We start from the raw sequence: 24,297 nt of genomic DNA on the forward strand, positions 1-24,297 counted from the left end.
CTCCAAAATATACAAGTCACTGACAAAACTTTACAAGAAAAAAAATCTAATCCCATCAAAAAATGTGGATCAGAAATGGACAGACACTTTGACAAAGAAGAAATACAAATGGCCAAAAGACACATGAAAAAATGCTCCACATCACTAATCATCAGGGAGATGTAAATAAAAACAACAATAAGGTACCACCCCACACCCCAGAGATTGGCACACATTACAAAGAATGAGAATAAACAGTGTTGGCGGTGATGTGGAGAGAAAGGAACTCGTATCCACTGCTGGTGGGAATGCTGTCTAGTTCAACCTTTATGGAAAGCAATATGGAGATTCCTTCAAAAACTGGAAATCAAGCTCCCATATGATCCAGCTATACCACTCCTAGGAATATACCCTAGGAACACAAAAATACAATACAAAAATCTCTTCCTTATATCTATATTCATTGCAGCACTATTTACCATAGCAAGACTCTGGAAACAGCCAAGGTACCCTTAAACATATGAATGGTTCAAGAAACTGTGGTACATATACACAATGGAATATTATGCAGCTGTCAGGAGAGATGAAGTCATGAAATTTTTCTATACATGGATGTACATGGAATCTATTTTGATGAGTGAAATAAGTCAGAGAAAGAGAGAAAGACACAGAATTTTCTCACTCATATAAGGGTTTTAAGAAAAATGAAATACATTCTTGCAATAATAATATTCAGGTATAAAAGAAAAAAATTATGGAAGTTACAGCTCACCTCATGAAGCTCACTGCAAACAGGAATGAGTTTAGTTAGAAAAAGAACCACGTTTTGTACTATTTTAATAATGAGAATGTATGAGGGAAATAGAAAACCTGTCTAGAATACAGGTGGGGGTTGGGTGGGGAGGAGGGAGATTTGAACATTGGTGATGGGAATGTTGCACTGGTGATGGGTGGTGTTCTTTACATGACTGAAAGCCAAATACAATCATGTATGTAATAAAGTTGGTTAAATAAAAAAAATAAAAATAAGGTAAAAATATCTCAAAGACAAACATGAACAAAATAAAAATGTCAAAATCTTATACATTTAAAAAAAAGAAAAAAGAAAATTTACAAAAGCAAACAGCCAGTTGTGCATGCTGCAATTAAAGGAGCATGTCCCCAAACTAGACTAGAATTAAAAAAAACGATATCCCAAGACGCCTGCCCAGTGGGGCCCGATTGAAACCCAAACACAATCATGTATGTAATCAAGGTGTTTAAATAAAATATTAAAGAAAAGAAAGAAAAAGGTTTCTACCATAATGGGATTAGAGTGTTTAAAAAAAAGATGCCCAAAACTGCAGCCAGATAAAAAAAATATTTTTCAGACAATTTTAATATCTCTGCCACTTTACACAATTGATCGTAGTTTTCTTTCACTGAGGTATTCCAGGTTTTCATGGGGTATGTAATTTTCAATGGAAATCTGGACACTGCAGATTTAAATTTATGAATCTCGATGTGTTGTTTAAGTTTTATTTGTTTGTTTCAGTTGTTTTCGTGGTAGTCCTATAGTTACAGAAGAATAATTAGCTTGCTAAATGTCAATAGAAGTCTAACTTCTTTTAGTCTTTTACCCCAGACCCCATTTCCATCTCTGTTGACATCACAAGGATACTTCATTCTCAATGGATAAAATTGGAAATTTCGGCTCCCCATCAGACCTCCTGTTTTCTTTCTAGAATGTGGTTGAAAATTATTCAAGTCTGTTTTGTCATTAACAATTGTCAAGCCATAGTTTTGAGATTTTTCAAAAGAGTTTATTCTAGAAAATAATTTTTTATAGGTGTTCTTCCTAGAACACCATCAGTAGATAATATGTCATACTGAGAGTAGAGCTCTGACCCAATTCTGACACACATACAAACTTCCTTAGCAAACAAATGCAAAACCAGTTGCACCCTATTTCATAAGCTTAGTGAAATACCAGCAATCTGTCTTTGTAGACATGCCAATAAATACCTTGTCTGAAAGATTTATTCAGGGAAAACATACAAGAAGCAAACTCTTATGCTTGAAACAGGATAAACTTTTAAACCGAGGTTGCCTTTCTGAAGGGTCCCAGCACACAAGCTTGCTAGCTTCTCGTTGCATTTCTGTGACAGTTTTTGGTCAATTAGTATTTCTTAGATGCCATTCATTTAATAATAGTATACTCTTATGTTAATATTTAAGTTGGATATAAATCCAATTATAAGAAAAATATGAGTGAATCACATGTTTTATAAGAAATTATTCAGATAAATTTTAGATAATATACAGTATGATTTGGAAAGCTACAAATCCACGAAACAGGGTAAGTTCATCCTCTGAATGACAAGGCAGAAGCAGAAAGCATTTTATGCTAAATGTGTAAGAAAAATGGCTAATAATGCACCTAGTCTTCATGACGGGTGTTTGTATTTTCCCCATTGTTTTCAGTAAACACAATTATATAAGAAGAATTATATAAGAGACAGGTAGGGCTTCGTCTGAGGACCTGAAGGAGCCTTTTCCTGTGCTTCACTGTCTTTCCTGAATTCTTGAAGCTCTCCTCAGAGCCCTGGGAAGTGAAGCCCAAAAGAATTTGCATTCTGAAGCTGCCCAGCGAGTGAGTGAGTAAGAAATGGCTGGCTGAGGGGGTTGCGAAATGGAATGCTGATTGCTCTCCCTGTGAAATCTCCACCCTGCTGAGCTTCTTCTGAGTAAACTGAGGACCTGAAGGAAGCCCTGTCCTGTGCTTCTCTGTCTTTCCTAAATTCTTGAAGCTCTCCTCAGAGCCCTGAAAAGCGAACTCCCAAAAACTGTCACATAGAAGCCTCAGAAGAACGCGGCTGCGAAGCGAAGCTTTTGCACTCTTTCTAACAAATAAACCCCACCACAACACACAAGAAAAACCACACTACTAGCGTGACAATGGGGATAACTCGCAGGCAAATACCATGCACAGAAAATGAAGACGATAGCTTGGATGACCTAAAAAATTCCAACCATCCGATTAACCTCTCATATAAGGAACTTAATATAGAAATTTGGAAGATGTTTGTAGAACTCAAAGAAACCATATATCGATCTGAACAGAACGCAAAGACAGAAATCAGAAAACTCCAAACTGAAATAGCAGACCTGAACACACATTAGCTCAACTGAAAACCTCAGTGGATGGCCTTGACAGCAGGATAACAGCAGCTGAGAAGAGAATTGTAGTACTGGAAGATGAGATGTAGAAAAACTCAACACAACAGAAGAAACTGGAAAAGAACCTTAGGACAAATGATCAGGCAATGGAAAAAGTACTCAAGAAATGCAAACAGATGAAAATAGAAGTCTTTGATAAACTCAACAGAAACAACATAAGAATCTTTGGAGTTCCAGAGGCCCAGGTAGGAGATCTCCAGGAAGAATCAACTGTCAAAGACATCATCAAAGAGATACTCCCAGAGTTAAAGACTACATGCAATCAAATCCTGCATGCCCGAAGAATACCAGCTAAGAGACACCCAAAGATAAACACCCCAAGACACATCCTCATTACAATGACAAATCCCACAGTTAGAGATAGGATACTGAAAGCAGCAAGATCAAAAAGGGAAATTACATTCAAAGGAGGATCCCTAAGACTTACAGCAGACATGTCACAAGAAACTCTCAAGCCAGAAGACATTGGTGGGATATTGTGACAAGACTGAATGAAATTAATGCCTCACCGAGAATACTGCACCCAGCCTGACTCACGTTTAGGTTTGAAGGAAGGATACAAAGCTTTATGGATAAACATAGCTCAGAAACTTCACAGATGAAAAACCAGCCTTAAAGGAAAAACTGACAGGTCTACTCTAAGAGAGAGAGATCAACAAAGACAGCAAACTTATCTACAAAGATGACATTAAATCCTATGACAATCATCTCCCTCAATGTCAATGGACTAAATTCACCAATTTAAAGACATAGAGTGGCAAAATGGGTCAAAAAAAATGAATCCAACCTACTGCTGCCTACAAGAAACACACCTGAATAGTCAAAACAAATATAGACTCAAAATCAAAGACTGGAGGAAAATCATCCAAGCAAACAACACCCACAAAAAAGCTGGGGTGGCCATATTAATATCTGATGACACGAACTTTATACTCAGAAAAGTTGTAAAGGACAAAGATGGACACTATGTACTAATCAAAGGATATGTGCAACAGGAAGAAATCAGACTATTAAACATATATGCACCCAATAAGAGAACAGCAAATTATCTAATACAGCTACTGACAACTCTGAAAGAAAACATCATTAACAACACAATAATTGTGGGAGAACTCAACACGGTTCTATCAACACTTGATAGGTCAACCAGACTGAAACCAAATAAAAATATACTAGCCCTGAAAAGAGTAATGGAAGAAAGTGGACTAGTAGATATATATAGTACTCTCCATCCCAAAAAACTTGGATACACATTCTTCTCCAATACATGGGTCATTCTCCAGGATAGACTACATGCTGACACATAACACATACCTCCATAAAATCAAGAGGATATAAATCTTGTAAGCTACCTTTGCTGACCACAAAACTCTAAAATTAGATGTGCACTACAAAGCCACACAGGAGAAAAAACTTTAACAATTGGAAATTAAACACCCTGCTAATGAACAACCAGTGTGTCCGAGATGAAATCAAAAAGGAAATCAAAATTTTCCTGGAAACAAATGACAATGAAGACAAAAATTGCCAGAATCTATGGGACACAGCAAAAGCGGTCCTGAGAGGAAAATTTATAGCTCTACAAGCACACATCAGGAAGGAAGAATGGGCATACCTGAATAACTTAATGAAACAGTTCATAAAATTGGAAAATGACCAACAAAAGGAACCAAAAATAGGGAGACAGAAGCAAGTAACAAAGCTGAAATCAGAATTCAATGAAGTGGAAAACCAAAAGACAATCTGAAAGATCAACTAAAGCAGAAGTTGGTTCTTTGAAAAAATAAACAAGATTGATAGACCATTGGCAAAACTTACAAAGAAAGAGTGAGAGAGAAACCTGATAGCTTGTATTAGAAATAAAAAGGGGGAGATCACGACAGATATTGCAGAGATCCAAAGGGTAATCAGTGACTACTTTGAGAAACTTTATGCTACTAAACATGAGAACCTAGAAGAAATGGAAAAATTCTTGGACACTTATAACCTTCCACAGTTAAGTAAGGAGAATATAGCATATCTAAACACCCCATCACTACTGCGGAAATTGAAACTGTAATCAAACATCTGCCCAAAAAGAAAAGTCCAAGCCCAGATGGTTTTCCTAATGAATTTTTTCAAATATTTCAAGAGGAGCTACTATCAATCCTAGCCAAGTTCTTCCATGAAATTGAAAAAACGGGAACACTCCCAAACAGCTTTTATGAAGCCAACATCACCTTGATACCAAAACCACACAGAGATGCTGCCAAAAAAAGAAAATTACAGTCCAATATACCTGATGAATGCAGATGCAAAGATCTTCAACCAAATCCTGGCAAATAAGATCCAATGCATCAAGAGGATCATACACTACGATCAAGTAGGTTTCATCCCAGGAATGCAAGGAAGGTTTAACATTAATAAATCTATCAACATCATATACAACATCAACAAGAAGAAAAATAAAAATCACATGATCATATCAAAAATGCAGAGAAAGCATTTGATAATGTCCAACACCCATTCTTGATCAAAACTCTCAGCAAGATGGGAATGGAAGGAAACTTTCTCAATCTAGTTGAAGCCATCTACCACAAGCCAATGGCAAATATTATCCTCAATGGAGAAAAACTAAAAGCCTTTCCTCTAAATTCTGGTACAAGACAAGGCTCTCCTCTCTCACCACTCCTCTTCAACATAGTACTGGAAGTGCTTGCTATAGCGATCTGGCAAGAAAAAGATATCAAGGAAATCCAGATAGGAAAGGAAGTCAAGCTCTCATTGTTTGCAAATGACATGATGCTCTACTTATAAAACCCCAAAAACTCTACCAAAAAGCTTCTAGAAAAAATAGACTCATATAGAATGGTGGCAGGCTACAAAATTAACACATAGAAATCAACGGCCTTTTTATACATCAATAATGATAGGGAAGAGATGGACGTCAAGTAGGCAATCTGATTCATATTAGTGCCACACAAACTCAAATACCTTGGAGTCAAGTTGACCAAAGATGGGAAGGCCTATACCAAGAAAACTATAAAGCCCTGCTCCAAGAAATAAGAGAGGACACACGAAAATGGAAACACATACCCTGCTCATGGATTGGCAGGATTAACATCATTAAAATGGCAATACTTCCCAAAGTTTTGTACAAATTTAATGTGATCCCCTTAAAAATACTCATGACATTCTTCAAAGAAGTGGATCAAACACTATGAAATTTATCTGGAACAATAAACACCCTAGAATAGCTAAAGCACTCTTAGGGGGAAAAACTGGTGGCATTACTTTCCCCAACTTTAAACTGTACTACAAAGCAATAGGTATCAAAACTGCATGGTATTGGAATAAAGATAGAACCTCAGATCAGTGAAATAGGCTTGAGTTCTCAGACAATGTTCCCCATACAATCACCTAAGTTTTGACAAAAGAACAAGAAAGCCTAAGTGGAGCAGGACAAACCTCTTCGGCAAGTGGTGCTGGCAGAACTGGTTAGCCACTTGCAAAAAAGCGAACATAAACCCCTAGTTAACATCATGTATGAAGGTAAAATCCAAATAGATTAAAGACCTTGATATCAGACCTGATACCATAAGGTATATAGAACAACACGTTGGTAAAACACTCCATGACATTGAGACTAAAGGCATCTTCAAGGAGGAAACTGCACTTTCCAAACAAGTGGAGCAGAGATCAACAGATGGGAATACATTAAGCTGAGAAGCTTCTGCACCTCAAAAAAATAGTGCCCAGGATACATGAGCCACCCACCTTGTGGGAGAGACTATTCACCCTACACCCATCAAATAAGGAGCTAATGTCCAAAATATACAGGGCACTGACAGAAGTTTACAAGAAAAAACATCTAATCCCATCAAAAAATGGGGAGAAGAAATGAATAGACACTTTGATAAAAAAAGAAATACAAATGGCCAAAAGGCACATGAAAAACTGCTCCTCATCACTAATCATCAGGGAGATGCAAATCAAAACAATGAGATACCATCTCACACCACAGAAATTGGCACACATCACAAAAAATGAGAACAATAAATGCTGGCCTGGATGTGGAGAGAAAGGAACTCTTATCCACTGCTGGTGGGAATGCCATCTACTCCTACCTCTATGGAAAGCGATATGGATATTCCTCCAAAAGCTGGAAATTGAGCTCCTATTTGACCCAGCTATTCCACTCCTAGGGATATACCCCAAGAACACAAGAATACAACACAAAACCCCTTCCTCACACCTATATTTATTGCAGCACTGTTCACAATAGCTAGGCTCTGGAAACAACCAAGATGCCCTTCAACAGATGAGTGGCTGAAGAAACTGTGGTACATATACACAATGGAATACTATGCAGCCATCAGGAGAGATGAAGTCATGAAATTTTCCTATACATGGATGTACATGGAATCTATCATGCTGAGTGGAATAATTCAGAGAGAGAGAGAGACACAGAATAGTCTCACTCATCTATGGGTTTTAAGAAAAATAAAAGTCATTTTTGTAAGAATCCTCAGAGACAATGAGAGGAGGACTGGAACTTCCAGCTCACTTCATGAAGCTCACCACAAAGAGTGGTGAGTACAATTATAGAAATAACTACACAGAGAACTACCATCATCGTGTGAATGAATGAGGGAACTGGAAAGCCTGTCTGGAGTACAGGTGGGGGTGGGGGGAGATGGAGGGAGATTTGGGACATTGGTGGTGGGAATGTTGCACTGATGAAGGGCTTGTTCTTTACATGACTGAAACCTAATCACAATCACATTTGTAATCAAGATGTTTAAATAAAGAGAAAAAAAAGTTTTAAAAAAGTGAAACAGGTAGACTCAGAATGAAGAGAGTAGTGTCACTAGACACTCTAGACCTGAGGACTGTCAAGATGGTGAGTTTCTTATATTTATTCAGTCTAATATAAACCAGATTACAAGCTTAAGCAATTAGTAATCTATGAAAGCCAATGAGTACAGATGGAAGATAGATAAATAAATAAATTTGCAAATGAATGAATGAACTATCAGAAGCCTGAACCCTTTTTCTATAGTTATTTTTTGGGGGAGGTTTCCCTGTGGCACTCAAGAGGTGAGAGTAACCCTCTCTAGGATTCTTGGTTTATTGATACTGATGTTTAATGCAAGGGCCTAGAGTGGTGCTGCTTAGGCCCTAAAATGTCTCGTTCTCAGTTCTTCTGGGGTGGGGGTTGCTCTAGAATTGCACCACGTGATGCTCGGGGTACCATATAGTACAGCAGATAGAACTGGTATCTGCCTCATGGAAGGTAAATGCTTAATCCATGTACTTTCAAGCCCCAAAGTCTAATTTCTTCAGTTGAAGGACCAACTAAAAAGTATACATAAGGACAGATCTGAATTGCTCTAATCAAGAACTAAAGTCATAGCAAAAGACAGAGCCTTACTTTTACCTATCCTAGCAAAAGCTTAGTGGAAATTCTTGAGCTCCACCTTCTTCAGAGGCAAAAGGCACTCCAACGTTTCCCTCACTACTATACCTGAAGAGTCTTGGAGAAGCCTAAAAGTGAACTGAGACACCTCGCTTGGCATTAATCAGGCACCCTACCTTTCACCATCAGTGGTGTCTGAGAACTGGTGCAGAGCCAAGTCTTGCACTAACACCCAACAATAAAGGACTGATTGTGGGGTGAGTGGCAGTGAGAGGAACTTCCAGCACTGAGCATTACTACTGTTTCACAAAAGTCGGGCCTATCTTCTCTCTGAGGAGAAATGATTTTGACCCAAACTTCAGCTTTTCCTTTGTAATGCCATAGAAAGAAAAAAAATCACATTTATCTCCTTATTTGACATATCTTCTTTCCAACAGAAGAAACCTATGTATCATTAAAAAAACACAACTATATTCTTGGAAATACAAAGTTTCAAAATCCACTCTGTCCTTATTTATAAAGCTTCTTAAGGGCAGGTAAGAGCAAGAGGAACAAACACGTTCAGTCAATCTTTTGTGGGTCACCATTCATTCTTTGTACTCTCAGCCTCTCATCCAGCCCTACATATTGGTGTAAATGCAGAATACTGGAAGAAAAAAAAAACCAACAATAACAGAGAAGTTAAAAACTGGGAAATTTGTAAAACAGAACATGGGAGATTTTAGGTAAAATCTGACTTAGATTTAGGAAGTTCAAAGGTGATAGGTGAAAGAATGGTCATGTCAGGATAAAGAGACCAGAGATGGAGTTAGTCTTGCTCTGGCACTGGTCTTATTATAGCCACTACAAGAGTTCACTGAGCCATTGCAGACAATAGTATTGATCTCGTTCTGCCTAGTGGACTGTGATGAAGCCCACAGACCTCTCTGACAAAGCCTCACTTCCTGTTGGCAGGTTTCCAAGAGGTGCAAACAATGCTACTTTTGTTCTTCAAGTTTGCCATTCGGTCCTCCCTGAGTCTGTGTGTCTCTCCACACCTGCTGACTTTGCGGTCCTGCCATGCCATTCTATGAGGAGAACGTGGGTGATCACCTACTCTCTAGGGCATTATCAATGACAGATGTTGAATACTAAATTGTACACTCCTGGAGATCAGATGAGTGCCAATTAAGCTTACATCTGTGGGAAAATAAAATTCCAAGAGAAGTGGATGTGTCTGACAAATAAGTTTAGTCATCTTTTTCTAAAGGACATGCCTAAAATCACCCTTGAGAAAATGCAAGTGATGAAAGAAATTTGAAGATCTTTGAAATAGACTCTCAACAGCATGGAAGGAAATAAGTGTTTTCAAAGCTGAAAAGAGCAAAGATTTATTTCAATGTGACATTGCCTGAGCTTAGATACCGAAGGGGCTATCAGTAGAATAATACAATAATTGCCTAATCATTTTAGTAAAAGAAGTTCACCCTGTGATTGTAATTGCTGAAATGTGAAGGTTGAACTCTGTACTGATAACACTCAAGGAAATAACTATCAATTACAGTCTCATAGAAAAGTAAAATAACTCTATTTGTGGCAACTTGAAAAACAGTCCCTTACCATCTCAGACTCTGTACTTTGTATATCCAGCGTATCACTCCTCCATCTCTTTCTCACTTATTCCCTGGTACACAAGGAACTCCACCATTCTGATGAAAGGTAATGATGGCTCTGGATTCTCCAGGGACTGTTCTTATATGTGAAGACTCTAGGATAAAGAGGAAAAGAGTAAGACATAGATTTACTTTTATTATGAATTTTTATTGTGATCAATAACATTTTTATGGTGACCAAGATTACAAATTTTTCACTGTAATATTTTAGGTATATAGTGGCATTGAATCCAGGGCTTTCCCACCACCAGTGTTGTCCAAACTTATTCCCAGCATGCATCCCATATCCTCCTCCTCGCCCCCCACCCCCTGGGATGCTAGTATAAGTGATTCCCTCTATGTCTAGTTTGTTGTAGAATGGGTATAGATTTTGTTGTTGTTGGCTTTGGCTTTGGTGTTAGACTGATCTTTTTTTCTACTCAATGCTCATACAACTGTTTGGTCTTGGTACCATCAATATTTCCCTTCAATTTTTGAGGCAGAACAAGATGATTCAAGTTATGTGGTTCTGTTTGAAGGGAAAGAAAAAGAAAAAAAAAGACAAAACCCAAAAAACAAACAAGAAACCCCCCCAAAAGCAAAAAGAAAACAAACAAATCCAGGAGGGGTCCATCTAAAGGATTATAAATATTAATTTAAGAGAAGAGAGGGGATAAGGAAAAGTATCACAAAAAGAAAAAAATAAGAAAAAAAGAACAGACAAGAAAACAAAACAAAACAGAAACCAAACCAAACCAAACAAAACAAAAACTACAATAAAAAAAATCCAAGAAACATTACTGCAATGCAGACAACAACCAAGCAATAATCACAAGCCTGAAGTAAAATGAAAAAAAAGAAAAAAGAAAAAAAATTGTGCTTCTCCCCCCCCCCCCGCTTTGCAAAGGCACTATGAATATTTGGGGAGATTAGAAAGGGAATTCCCTTGGCCTAAAAGATACTGGGTTTCTCCACTGTCATAGGAATAACTACAGGCTCCATACATGCTCTTTTACTCTCCTGAAAATTTTTTTGTGGTGTCTGGAAACTTTCTGCTCCATCATGGATGATAAAATCAGGCCTCTGTAACTAGAGATCTTGGTATTTGAACAGGTCATAGGATGGAGCCTAGGATAGTCTTTCTTTACAATTTTAGAAGTTTTGTTCCAACACTGTTGTTTTAATCAATCTTCTGTAATTGGTGGTCTTGGTGTTTGCACTCAGCCTAGAATGAAGCCTAGGATAGAGTCTTTCATTATGTTTCCAGAAGTTCTGCTCAGTTGCAGTTGTCTCAGTCAGACCTCTGGAATTAGTGTTCTTGGTTGTTGTACAGGCCAATGCCTAGACTAGGGTCTTTTTATTGCTCCAAGGATAAGTTCTGCCCATTCATCATTGTCACAATCAATCTTCTGTAATCAGAGATCCTGGTTTTTCCACAGATTAAATAATTACATGTGAGACATAGATCCTAACTGGAAAAGAGATGCCTACTGAAGAATTTGATATAAAATTTCTTCTTGACTTTCTTCTTTAAGTAAGAATTTAAAGCATCTAGATAGAATGTAGAAAATTAAAGCTGAGTGCAACATAATTCCAGTGAAGAAGATATTTTCTGTCTAAAATTTTGAATGTATATAAAATAGGTGTTCTGGACAGGAGGGAATATATTTTTAAAATAATATTTTATTTAAACACTTTGGTTACAAACATGATTGTGGTTGGGTTTCAGTCATATAAGAGGACACTCCCATTATCAGTGCAACATTCCCCACCACCAATGTCCCAAATGTCCCTCCTCCTCACCCCACCCCCAATTGTACTCTAAACAGGCTTTCTATTTCCCTCATACATTCTCATTGTTAGGATAGTTCTCAATGTAGTTATTTCTCTAACTAAACTCATCACTCTTTGTGGTGAAGTTCATGAAGTGGGCTGTAACTTCCAGCAGAAGGGAATATTTTTAATAGTAATTTTTTTATTTAAGCACTGTGATTACAAAAATGTTTGTAGTTAACTTTCAGTCACCAAATGTATACCACTCTTCACCAGTGTAACTTTCCTGCTACCAATGTTAGGAAGGGATATTTAAATAAACAACCAGAAGGTCATTTTTATCTAGATAATATAATATAATATAATATATTCTAATATACAATATATAATTATAATTATATTATATAATTAATATAGATAATTAGATAATATAATAAATTAGATAATATAAAAAAGCCACACAAGGGGCCGGTGAGGTGGCGCTAGAAGTAAGGTGTCTGCCTTGCAAGCGCTAGCCAAGGAAGGACCGCAGTTCAATCCCCGGCGTCCCATATGGTCCCCCCAAGCCAGGGGCAATTTCTGAGTGCTTAGCCAAGAGTAACCCCTAAGCATCAAATGGGTGTGGCTGAAAAAAAAAAACCAAAAGCCACACCAAAGGGAATAAAAAACTTAGGATGCATTAATGTAAACGGATTGGATTAGTATTCATTGTGAAAACCCACAAGCAGAAAACATACATAATTATTAAAGTATTAAAATTGCCAAATATGGAAATTTACATAATGAGCAGGCATCAAAAAAGAGTTCATTTGAGAAAAGTATGATTTTTTTCTTTAATTTATATATTGGCTCAACCCATTGTGACTCAGTGTTTGACCTTTCTATCTAATCCTTATGGTTGCCAGTTTGCAAAATTATTTGATGTTTTATCAATTAGTTTCAAGTGTGTTAATCTTGTGGATTGAGTGCATTCTCTTTTGAAATTTTCTTATACTATTTTATATGTTCTTCATTAATATATAATAGTTAACATTCTTAGATGCCCACCCACATTTCATTCAAATGTCTTTTTGTTTTTGCTTTTTTGATCAAGCGTTTATCTCTTACTTCTCTGCCACCTTATAACAGCAGGCACTTAGAATCTCAGATGCTGTAGATGGGTGAATAAGACAGATTTTTTTCAGTAGTCTAAAGAATATGAGTCTTCTTTCCTCTATGGAAGAAAGGCATAGAAATGTCAAAGACTCCATAGAGGAAAGAAGGCTATTTTTCTTTTACTATGTGTCTGATTACTTGGATACTAATGATTTTTCTTTACTCCCCCATATACATGGTATCATATGAAGGTTATGAGTATACTTCAAGAGGTTAGTCTTCCATGTGGAAAAAGTAACCTGTGCAGAGTTAGATGTGGACAAGACATTTGTTATAGCAGAGAGCTGAGGAGAAGGCAAAGCCAATGCTCTGAAAGAGGGCTGTTATGTTCTAAGTAAGAGCTGTTCTGGCCCATATACTAGTCTTTTATTTTATGATCTATGATAGAGAGAAAATTATCTCACTTATTGCTCTCTCCTCATGATGCATTTATCTGTGCAGTGAAGATTCAGTCCTTTCTTCAATTCATATTGAGCTTCTAGAGACATAGTTTGCATTTCTTGCCTCTATGTGTTCTCTATTATTTCAAACTTTCCTTTTGTTTGCTTGTATGCTTTGAGTCATACCTGGTGGTGCTCAAGGGCCAATCCAAGCTCTATGCTTAGTACATCCTCTGGTGGTGCTTAAGGATACTATGTAGTGCCATGGATCAAACCCAACTGCACACATATAAAGCATATACTCCGCCTGCTGATATTTTTGCTCCAGTCCTTCTAGTTTAGTCTTTAACCCAATTCAGTGTGGTCTCTGCCACCAGCTTTCTAATTGAATCTACTTTTGCAAAATAGATTTGAACTTCCTGGTCACTCTATAAACTTTGCATTTAGGCTCTATCTAAATTGGTTCACTGTAATATTTTCTTTCAATTTTCTCCTCTTTTCATTTCTGCTCTTCTATCCCAAGATTTCTGTCTTGGTGCTATTGTTTAATCTTCAATATTTCTGCCTCCATCTCTTTTTCTGACTATTATTAAACATAGAGGCAATTTAATTATCCTTGGCTACCTTCTATTATAGTATTCAATATCCTTTAATCCAAATTTAATTCCAGTCTATTTTCTTTTTGGAAGTCTAGATTTTGACATTCCTAATAAGACCTTTCATTTTGATTTTGCGCAGTATTCAAACTCACTATGTTCAAAATTAAAAGTCCTATTCTCTTCATTTGTTTACTCTTCTTTGCTCCTTATTTACATTAATGATGCAGCTATAGTCTTGATCCACTATGCCCGGAGTTGAATCATGTTTTTAAACGCTTCCCTTTACCTCATATGCCATTGCTAATAGTTACCACATTATTTTGCCTTTTTATTTCTCCCTGTTAAACCATTTTCCTCTATTCTTTTAATCTCTAGACTAAGTTCTTAAAGCAGGACCTTATTAAATCCCTAAGAAGGTCACCTTACATATTTAGCTGCCTCCATTCTATTTTATTTCCAATCAGTTTACAATGCTGCTATTATTTTGTTATAAAATATCTGGTCATATTTTCTTTAGTCTTATACAATACTTACATTACATATATTTTAAATTTAGTGACTTAAAATAATAAATATTTTTACTAATTTCATAATTTCTACAGCCCAGGAATTTAGTCATGGATTAGTGGGTTTAGTGTTTCTGGTTTAAGATCTTCCAAGGGATTGCAATAAAGACATTGGTTGGTATCAGAGTCATTTAAAGGTTATATTGGAGCTGGAAAAATATTCTGGTTTTATGTGGCTCACTCCTGGGGATGGCAAGATGTTATTGACTTTAGCAAGAAGTCTGAGCTCTTCTCCACAGAGTCTTCTCTAAAAGCTGCCTGAGTATTCTTAGAGCATTAATGACTGGCTTCTTTTACAGTGAGTGGTCAAGAATTTAACAGGACCTGAAGAAGCCTACTTATCTAGCCTTGGAAAACTGTAGTCTCACTCAGTAGTGCATTTAATTTAGTATAAGGGAATGAGGGCAGTCTAGTATTATCTTTCATATGATGCATATAGAAAGTCAGAGATGTCTTGCATGCTTCTGACAGAGTTGATCCCCATTCACTACTACCTGAGCACCATCAGGAGTGTGCAAAGAGCAAGGAGTAAGCTCTGAGCATCACCAGATGCTGACCCCAAACTATCCTCAATTCGCAGACATATTTTAAGAGCATCATATCTGCTCTACCTGCAGAGTCTCCACCGGGCTGTGCTTCTTCTGAGGAACTGAGCACCGGAAGGGAGCCCTGTCCTACCCTTCTCTGTCTTTCCTGAACTCTGGAAGCTCTCCTCAGAGCCCTGGGAAGCAAACCCCAAAGAAACTACATTCGGGAGCTACCCAGCGAGCCAGTGAATGAGTGAGAAATGGCTGCATGTGGGGGTTTCCAGGCAGAGTGCTGATTGCTCTACCTGCAGAGTCTCCACCCGGCTGTGCTTCTTCTGAGGAACTGAGCACCGGAAGGGAACCCTGTCCTACCTTCTCTGTCTTTCCTGAACTCTGGAAGCTCTCCTCAGAGCCCTGGGAAGCGAACCCCAAAGAAACTACATTCGGAAGCTACCCAGCAAGCCAGTGAGTGAGTGAGAAATGGCTGCATGTGGGGGTTTCCAGGCAGAGTGCTGATTGCTCTACCTGCAGAGTCTCCACCGGGCTGTGCTTCTTCTGAGGAACTGAGCACCGGAAGGGAGCCCTGTCCTACCCTTCTCTGTCTTTCCTGAACTCTGGAAGTTCTCCTCAGAGCCCTGGGAAGTGAACCCCAAAGAAACTACATTCGGAAGCTACCCAGCGAGCCAGCCAGTGAGTGAGTGAGAAATGGCTGCATGTGGGGGTTTCCAGGCAGAGTGCTGATTGCTCTACCTGCAGAGTCTCCACTGGGCTGTGCTTCTTCTGAGGAACTGAGCACCAGAAGGGAGCCCTGTCCTACCCTTCTCTGTCTTTCCTGAACTCTGGAAGCTCTCCTCAGAGCCCTGGGAAGCGAACCCCAAAGAAACTACATTTGGAAGCTACCCAGCGAACCAGAAACTGAGCACCTGAAGGGAGCTCTGTCCTACTCTTCTCTGTCTTTCCTGAACTCTGGAAGCTCTCCTCAGAGCCCTGGGAAGCGAACCCCAAAGAAACTACATTCGGGAGCTACCCAGCGAGCCAGTGAGTGAGTAAGAAATGGCTGGATGTGGGGGTTTCCAGGCAGAGTGCTGATTGCTCTACCTGCAGAGTCTCCACCCGGCTGTGCTTCTTCTGAGGAAACTGAGCACTGGAAGGGAGCCCTGTCCTACCCTTCTCTGTCTTTCCTGAACTCTGGAAGCTCTCCTCAGAGCCCTGGGAAGCGAACCCCAAAGAAACTACATTCGGAAGCTACCCAGCGAGCCAGTGACTCTCCTCAGAGTCCTGGGAAGTGAACCCCAAAAATACAGCATTCTGAAGCTGCCCAGCAAGCAAGTGAAAACTACGCCTGACCAGTGGGGCCCGACTGTGAAAAACTGTGAGTGCTGCCTGTGTGTGTCTTTCTGCTATCCTGTTGCGTGAACCTCCTGAGAGTGGGCTGAAAAGAGGCTCCAGAAGGCACTTAGCTCCACTTTGCTACACAGCCGTGCGCTCTTTCTAAAAATAGAACACCATCACAATAAAAAAAAAAAAACCACACTAAGAACAGTGCTGGATCACAGAAGCAAGAACTTCTCTCCAGACTGTCTTCTCTGCTGCGTGCTTGGGCCTAAGATTTGATCCTGTGTGAGGCTTCATCCACGGAGGACTCCCCTACCTTGGAGGCAAGTCGGCCCATCCAGAAAGGGCGGAGCCAGAGAAGTGTGTTGCCTGCATCATATAACCAATGAATACCACCACAACACGTAGAAAAACCCACAATACAAGTGTGACAATGGGGAAACAACGCAGGCCAGCATCAGACATAGAGAATGAAGATGACAATTTTGATGACCAGTTAACGACCAACCAACTAATCAATCTCTCAGATAAGGACTTTAGAGTAGCAATATGGAATATACTCAATGAACTCAAAGAAACCATGAATAGAATAGAACAGAACACTAATAAGAATCAAGAAAATATGAAGACAGAAATCACAAAACTCCAAACTGAAATAACATGTCAAATAACAGGCCTGAAAAAATCAGTAAACGAAGTGAATGACAAAATGGATAAGCTCTGGGACAGGGTAGAAGAAGCTGAGAATAGACTTGGTGCTGTGGAAGATGAGATACATAACAATTCCATACAACAGGAGAGATTGGAAAAAAAACTTAAAACAAATGAACAGACAATGGAAAAATTAGTCAAAGAATGGGAACAGATGAAAATAGAGGTCTATGATAAGATCAACAGAAACAACTTAAGAATCATTGGAGTCCCAGAGACCCAGGAAGAAAATTTCCAGGAAGAATCAATGGTCAAGAACATCATTAAAGAGAAACTCCCAGAGCTAAAGAATATATGTGATCAAATCCTGCATGCTCGAAGAGTACCAACCAAAAGAGACCCCAGAAAAACCACCCCAAGACACATCCTAGTCACAATGACAAATCCCACAGATAGAGACAGAATTCTGAAAACAGCAAGATCAAAAGGGAAATTACATTCAAGCAAGCATCCTTGAGATTTAGAACAGACCTGTCACCAGAAACACTAAATGCCAGAAAGCAGTGGTGGGATATTGTGACAAGACTGAATGAAATGAATGCTTCACCTAGAATACTGTACCCAGCAAAACTCACTTTCCGGTTTGACAAAAGAATACATGGTTTCACAGACAAAAAATAGCTCAGAAACTTTACAGACTCAAAACCAGTCTTAAGAGAAAAACTGAAAGACCTAATCTAAGACAAGACTGACCAAAAGACACACCAAATTTCGATATAAAGATGGCATTAAATCCCAGGACAATTCTTTCTCTCAACGTCAATGGACTAAATGCACCAGTTAAGAGACACAGAGTGGCTAAATGGATCAAAAAACTCAATGCAACCTTCTGCTGCCTACAAGAAACGCACTGAATAGTCAGAACAAACATAGACTCAAAATAAAAGGCTGGAGAAAAGTTATCCAAGCAAACAACACCCATAAAAAAGCTGGAGTGGCCATATTAATATCAGATAATGCAAACTTTATACTCAGGAAGGTTGTAAGGGACAAAGATGGATATTTTATATTAATCAAGGGGTATGTAGAGCAGGAAGAAATAACTCTCCTAAACATATATGCACCAAATGAGGGGCCAGCAAAATATTTAAAACAACTGTTGACAAATCTGAAAAACAATATCAATAACAACACAATCATTGTGGGGGACCTCAACACTGCTTTGTCAACACTGGATAGGTCAACCAGACTGAAACCCAACAAGAATATATTAGACCTGAGGAGAGAAAAGGAAGAAAGAGGCCTAGTGGATATATATAGGACACTCCATCCCCAGAAACCTGGATACACATTCTTCTCCAATGTACATGGGACATTCTCCAGGATAGACTACATTCTGGCACATAAAACATACCTCCATAATATCAAGGGGATAGAAATTTTGCAGACTACCTTCGCTGACCACAAGGCTCTGAAATTATTTGTGAATTCCAAAGGGACTCAGAAGAAAAACTTTAACACCTGGAAGTTAAACAGCCTCATACTAAATAACCAGTGGGTCCGAGATGAAATCAAGAAGGAAATCAAAAGGTTCCTGGAAACAAATGACAATAAAGACACAAACTATCAGAACTTATGGGACACAGCAAAAGCAGTACTGAGAGGAAAATTAATAGCTTTGCAAGCACACATCAGGAAGGTAGAAGGAGCTTACCTGAGTAGCTTAATGACACAGCTAATAGAACTAGAAAGTACTCAACAAAAGGACCCAAAAATAGGGAGACAGAAGGAAATAACAAAGCTGAGAGCAGAAGTCAACGAAGTGGAAACCCAAAAACAATCCGAAAGTTCAACGAAAGCAGAAGTTGGTTCTTCGAAAAAATAAACAAAATTAATAGACCACTGGCAAACCTAACAAAGAAAGAGAGAGAGAGAAACTTGATAACTCGTATTAGGAATGAAATAGGAGAGATCACTACTGATATGACAGAGATTCAAAGGGTAATCAGAAACTACTTTGAGAAACTCTATGCCACGAAAAATGAGAACCTGGAAGAAATGGATAAATTCTTGGACTCTTATAATCTTCCACGGTTGAAAGAAGAGGATGTAGCATATCTAAACACCCCATTGATGAAATGAAAATGGTAATCAAAAGTCTGCCCAAAAACAAAAGCCCAGGCCCAGATGGATTCACTAATGAATTCTATCAAACTTTCCAAGAGTAACTACTACCAATCCTGGCAAGACTCTTTCATGAAATTGAACAAGTGGAAACACTCCCAAATAGCTTTTATGAAGCCAACATCACCTTGATACCTAAAGCAGACAGAGATGCTACGAAGAAAGAAAATTACAGACCAATATCGCTGATGAATGCAGATGCAAAGATCCTCAACAAAATCCTGGCAAATAGGATTCAATACCTCATTAAGAAGATCATCCACTACGATCAAGTAGGTTTCATTCCAGGAATGCAAGGATGGTTTAACATCTGTAAGTCTATCAACATAATACACAACATCAACAACAAGAAAAATAAAAACCACATGATTATATCAATAGATGCAGAGAAAGCATTTGACAAGTTCCAACACCCATTCTTGATCAAAACTCTCAGCAAGATGGGAATGGAAGGAACCTTTATCAATATAGTTAAGGCCATCTACCACAAGCCAGTGGCAAATATTATCCTCAATGGAGAAATACTAAAAGCCTTCCCTCTAAATTCTGGTACAAGACAAGGCTGTCCTCTCTCACCACTCCTATTCAACATAGCACTGGAAGTACTTGCTATAGCGATTAGGCAAGAAAAAGATATCAAGGGAATCCAGATAGGAAAGGAAGAAGTCAAGCTCTCACTGTTTGCAGATGACATGATGCTCTACTTAGAAAACCCTAAAGACTCTACCAAAAATCTTCTAGAAACAATAGACTCATATAGCAAGGTGGCAGGCTACAAAATTAACACACAAAAATCAATGGCCTTTCTATACACCAATAGTAATAAGGAAGAAATAGACATTAAGAAAACAACCCCATTCACAATAGTGCCACACAAACTCAAATATCTTGGAATCAACTTGACTAAAAATGTGAAAGACCTATACAAAGAAAACTATAAAATTCTGCTCCAAGAAATAAGAGAGGACACGCGGAAATGGAAACACATACCCTGCTCATGGATTGGCAGGATTAACATCATCAAAATGGCAATACTCCCCAAGGCGTTATACAGATTCAACGCTATCCCTCTAAAGATACCTATGACATTCATCAAAGAGGTCGATCAGGCACTTTTGAAATTTGTTTGGAACAATAAACACCCTAGAATAGCTAAAGCAATCATTGGGAAAAAGAATATGGGAGGAATTACTTTCCCCAACTTTAAACTTTACTACAAAGCAATAGTTATCAAAACAGCATGGTATTGGAATAAGGACAGACCCTCAGATCAGTGGAATAGGCTTGAATACTCAGAAAATGTTCCTCAGACATACAATCACCTAATTTTTGATAAAGAAGCAGGAAATCCTAAATGGAGCAAGGAAAGCCTCTTCAACAAGTGGTGTTGGCACAACTGGCTAGCCACTTGCAAAAAATTGAACTTAGACCCCCAGCTAACATCATGTACGAATGTAAAATCCAAATGGATTAAAGACCTCGATATCCGACCCCAAACCATAAGATATATAGAACAACACATAGGCAAAACTCTCCAGGACATTGAGACTTCAGGCATCTTCAAGGAGGAAACTGCACTCTCCAAGCAAGTGAAAACAGAGATTAACAGATGGGAATATATTAAGTTGAGAAGCTTCTGCACCTCAAAGGTAATAGTGCCCAGGATACAAGAGCCACCCACTGAGTGGGAGAATCTATTCACCCAATACCCATCAGACAAAGGGCTAATCTCCAAAATATACAAGGCACTGACAGAAATTTACAAGAAAAAAACATCTAATCCCATCAAAAAAAATGGGGAGAAGAAATGAACAGACACTTTGACAAAGAAGAAATACAAATGGCCAAAAGACACATGAAGAAATGCTCCACATCACTAATCATCAGAGAGATGCAAATCAAAACAACAATGAGATATCACCTCACACCACAGAGAATGGCACACATCACAAAGAATGAGAACAAACAGTGCTGGCGGGGATGTGGAGAAAAAGGAACCCTTATCCACTGCTGGTGGGAATGCCGTCTAGTTCAACCTTTATGGAAAGCAATATGGAGATTCCTCCAAAAACTGGAAATCGAGCTCCCATACGATCCAGCTATACCACTCCTAGGAATATACCCTAAGAACACAAAAATACAATACAAAAATCCCTTCCTTACACCTATATTCATTGCAGCACTATTTACCATAGCAAGACTCTGGAAACAACCAAGATGCCCTTCAACAGACGAATGGCTAAAGAAACTGTGGTACATATACACAATGGAATATTATGCAGCTGTCAGGAGGGATGAAGTCATGAAATTTTCCTATACATGGATGTACACAGAATCTATTATGCTGAGTGAAATAAGTCAGAGAGAGAGAGAAAAACGCAGAATGGTCTCACTCATCTATGGGTTTTAAGAAAAATGAAAGACATTCTTAATAATAATAATAATAAATAATAAATAATAAATAATAAATTTCAGACACAAAAGAGAAAAGAGCTGGAAGTTCCAGCTCACCTCAGGAAGCTCACCACAAAGAGTGATGAGTTTAGTTAGAGAAATAACTACATTTTGAACTGTCTTAATATTGAGAATGTATGAGGGAAATGTAGAGTCTGTTTAGGGTACAGGCGGGGGTTGGGTGGGGAGGAGGGAGATTTGGGACTTGGGTGATGGGAATTTTGCACTGGTGATGGGTGTTGTTCCTTTTATGACTGAAACCCAAACACAATCATGTATGTAATCAAGGTGTTTAAATAAAAAAATATAAAAAAAGAGCATCATATCTGCATAAATTATTTTAATGCATTTTATAAGAGTCATAACACTTTCTCCTATTCTTTTTTTTTTTTTTGCTTGTTTTTTGTACTATACTTAATGATGGCCCTGGGTTACTTCTGCTCTAAAAGAGGAGAGAGGTGGGGACATTAGTGGTGGAAATGTTGCACAGCTTAAGGGGATGTGCTTTTTATGACTGAGGCCCAATTGCAAACATGTTTGTAATTTTGAAGAATAAATTTTTAAAAAAATCAAAAGAGTTGGGGCCGGAGAGATAGCATGGAGGTAAGTCGTTTGCCTTTCATGCAGGAGGTCATCGGTTCAAATCCCGGCGCCCCATATGGTCCCCTGTGCCTGCCAGGAGCAATTTCTGAGCCTGGAGCCAGAAATAACCCCTGAGCACTGCCGGGTGTGACCCCCCCCCCAAAAAAAAACCACACACAAAAAAAAGAGTATACATTCATGGGCCAGAGAGATAGCTTAGTGGTGGGGCATTTGCCTTGCACGTGGCCAACGTGGGAGGGACCCCAGCCTGCCAGGGTTGATTTCTGAGTGCAGAGCCAGGAGTAACTCCTGAGCACCACTTGGTGTGCCCCCAAAAACTAATGAATCAATCAATAAATAATTTTTTTTAAAAAGGACAACATTCATAAATAACTTTTGGTGAGCTTGGGAGACCATAGGGATGCCAGGGATCAAACCTGGTCTGTTGTGTGGAAGGCAACCTCCCTATCAGCTATACTATCTTTCTGATTCTTTTCTTCATATTTTTACCATTAGAACTATTGAATTATTTAAGTCATGTAGACCCACTTCAGTTTCTCTATGTCCTTGCTTTTAACATGCCTTTCTTTCTTTGTAACATGCATCTTACTTTTCACAAAGTTGATATCTACAAAACACTTCAAAGACTTTTCACAGTTATCATCATCAAAACCTTCCTCAGACTTATTGCCTGTTTTCTACCAATTAGACTTCAGATGGCACATTCTTTAGGCACCCATTTTCCCTTTTTCAGAATATATAAGCTCAGTCTAGTCACTTTTATCTGTCAATTTTATTGTTCAGTATAGTTTTTTACCACATGAGTGGATATTGAAGTAGGGAGTGACTTTCTGAGATCATAGAATGAGGCATGAATCATTAATATTAGTGACTGATTAACTTCCTAGGGCTTACTATGTCATTAATAAGTATAAATTCATAACTACAAAGGACTTATATTTGGTCTGAAACAGTATGAGAGAGAAGAAAGAATTTGAGAAGAATACAGTGACTAAATATAGGAAAGAAAGAGTATATTCAGCATGACTTGGAAGGGTCTAATTGAGCTATAGGTGAAGATGAAAGAAGAGTATATTAATCAGAGGAGATAGAGGAGAATGACTGTAGCCTAAAAATGAAGGTTTTAGGATCCCCATATATTTGCTATAGACTTTCCTCATAGGTCTCTGGAACAAAGGTCTAAAAGGCAGGCAATGTTTCTAGGAAGTAGAAAGCTTGTCTAGAGTACAGGCCTATGTGGGGTGGGGAGGAAGGACACTTGGGATATAGGTCACGGGAATGTTGCACTGGTGAAGGATTTTTTTGTGTGAATATATATATATATATATATATATATATATATATATATATACACACACACACACACACACACTGACTGTATAGAAAGAGGAGGTACAGTAAATGCACTCCATATACACCTCAACCCAGGCCCTTTGCCTGGTCTGTATTGTAAATTGAGGGACAAAAAAAAAGATAAAAGGCAGGCAAAAGAGTTTAGTAGAGATATGAGATAAATGTGAGGGATATTATCTGTCTTAAGTCACTCCATTGTTCAGCATATAGAAGGAATCAAAAAAATTGTCAAGTAAGAAGAGAGATAGAATTAAATTACTGTCTCTAAGGTCCTGAGGTACTTAAAAACTGTCAATACTTATCATTTCCTGGGGACTCTTAGGTATTCTAACCAGCCCTGTTTGGTGCTAGTGACACATCAGTCACTCCCTACTTCAATATCCAGGAGGCTAGAGCTTTTAGTTTCAACTTCTATGTCTAATGTCTTAAAGCTCAATTCCATTTAATTCTGAATTCTAAAACACCACTTAAAGTCATTGCTGACAAACCT

At 38.4% G+C, this 24,297-nt stretch overlaps 1 pseudogene; it reads left to right on the top strand.

Moving 5' to 3' along the window:
- Positions 1–23,799: 23,799 nt before the first annotated feature.
- On the top strand, positions 23,800–23,921 carry LOC126016695 (uncharacterized; annotated as a pseudogene).
- The last annotated feature ends 376 nt before the right edge of the window (positions 23,922–24,297 follow it).

The sequence above is a fragment of the Suncus etruscus genome, chromosome 8, assembly GCF_024139225.1.
Source record: "Suncus etruscus isolate mSunEtr1 chromosome 8, mSunEtr1.pri.cur, whole genome shotgun sequence".
In the NCBI taxonomy this organism is placed as follows: Eukaryota; Metazoa; Chordata; class Mammalia; order Eulipotyphla; family Soricidae; genus Suncus; species Suncus etruscus.